The 1,390-nt window shown below is 52.2% G+C and overlaps 1 protein-coding gene across 1 annotated transcript in view; it reads left to right on the top strand.

Moving 5' to 3' along the window:
- Window positions 1–1,348: 1,348 nt before the first annotated feature.
- Window positions 1,349–1,390, top strand: part of UBA52 (ubiquitin A-52 residue ribosomal protein fusion product 1) — a 4,183-nt gene continuing 4,141 nt past the window's right edge. Inside the window, exon 1 of the mRNA XM_006885874.1 lies at window positions 1,349–1,360. The gene's annotated coding sequence lies outside the window, so the exon portion shown is untranslated. The remainder of the gene's footprint in view (window positions 1,361–1,390) is intronic.

The following is a 1,390-nucleotide window of genomic DNA, read 5'->3' as shown; positions in this document are numbered from 1 at the left end:
TGGCCACCCCGGAGGACCCCTCATTGTCCCAGCAGGCTCTCCCAGAGACCTCCAAGGCTTTTGTGGGCAAGATGGATCCTCTTGGAAAATAGAGTTTCATGGAATATTTTTGTACCTGATGTTTACAGATGCTGTTGGGAAGTTATCAATAAAAAGACTCCATTGCTAGAAAGGGTTTGTTAGTCCTGGCAATGATTTCTTTGGGCCAAGAAAGGAGACAGCACTGGGGTTGCAGATAAATAGGAACTGAGGATCAGGAAGACATGTGGCTGTTCTTGGAGGGAGGATTACTGGTGGCAGCCACAATAACCCTGCTTCTGTCCCCAGCTAGGCTATTGCCTGGAACACTGTTCTCACCGACAGATCCATGGTCTGTTCTGAGCCATCCTTGTCGCCCTATACTGGGGCATCTCTCCCTCCCACCTTATCAGTTGTGGTTGGTTCCCATCCATGGTGACCTCGTGCATAGTGCAAGGAACACTGTCCAACCCAATCACCAGACTATTGATCCATAGAGTTTCCAATGGCAGATTAGAGAAAGCCTGTCACCAGGCCTTTCTTCATCTGGAAGCTCTGCTAAAACCTGTTCAGCATTAATGCCTCATATAGGCTTCAACTGACAGATGCCTAGAGGCTTCACATAAGGTGCAATGGCTGGGAACCTGGGAGGCCAGGTTTTCTGCGGGGAGGGCAAAGATTCCACCTTACACAGAACCACCTGACCCCACATCCAGAGCACCCAGGAAATCTGCAATTAAATAAGCCACGTGCTCAGAAATGAGGTCAGAAAGACTGTTAGGTCTTTTCCTGTACATGGGAACATTTAAACCATTCACACAAATCTTCAAAACACCCCGAAGCCCCACAGAGTTGCCCGGGAGCACAGGTCAACTTTCTCTGGGCAGTTCTGCACCGCCCTTGCCTGGTTTCCCTGCACCCATCATTGTCAGTCCAGAGCGGCAGCATTTCCTAGTAATTGACCCTGGAGTGTCACTCCAGCTGACACCCCTCTGGAGGTCTCCAGGGACTCATCTTCTGCAGATGCTTAATGCCTTTTCTTAAGAATAACCTGTACTCCGACATCCATTCACTGAACGCCAGCTATGAGTCTACCTGCTTTACTGAATCCAATCACCCAGAAAGGTGACCTGCGCGGGGTGAGACCACTAGAAAGCCCATCCATCAAGCAACGCCCACACTCGTCCAGGCTTCGCTCGCCCTCAACCAACATGGCTGCGGGGCGGAGGTGGGGCCAAGGGCCGGCTTGCTACGCGGATTGTGACGTCAGCGCGCGGCGTGCTCGGCGTAAGGCCGTTTCCGGTTCCGTCGCCCTCTTCTTTACAGCGAGGCGGCCGAGCGGGTAAGTGCCATCTCCTCTGGGTTCTCTGTG

The sequence above is a fragment of the Elephantulus edwardii genome, unplaced genomic scaffold (assembly GCF_000299155.1).
Source record: "Elephantulus edwardii isolate Elephantulus edwardi_28Jun2011 unplaced genomic scaffold, EleEdw1.0 scaffold00045, whole genome shotgun sequence".
Lineage (NCBI taxonomy): Eukaryota > Metazoa > Chordata > Mammalia > Macroscelidea > Macroscelididae > Elephantulus > Elephantulus edwardii.
The sequence above is the reverse complement of the archived record's forward strand: the minus strand, read 5'-3'. Positions and strand labels throughout refer to the sequence as shown.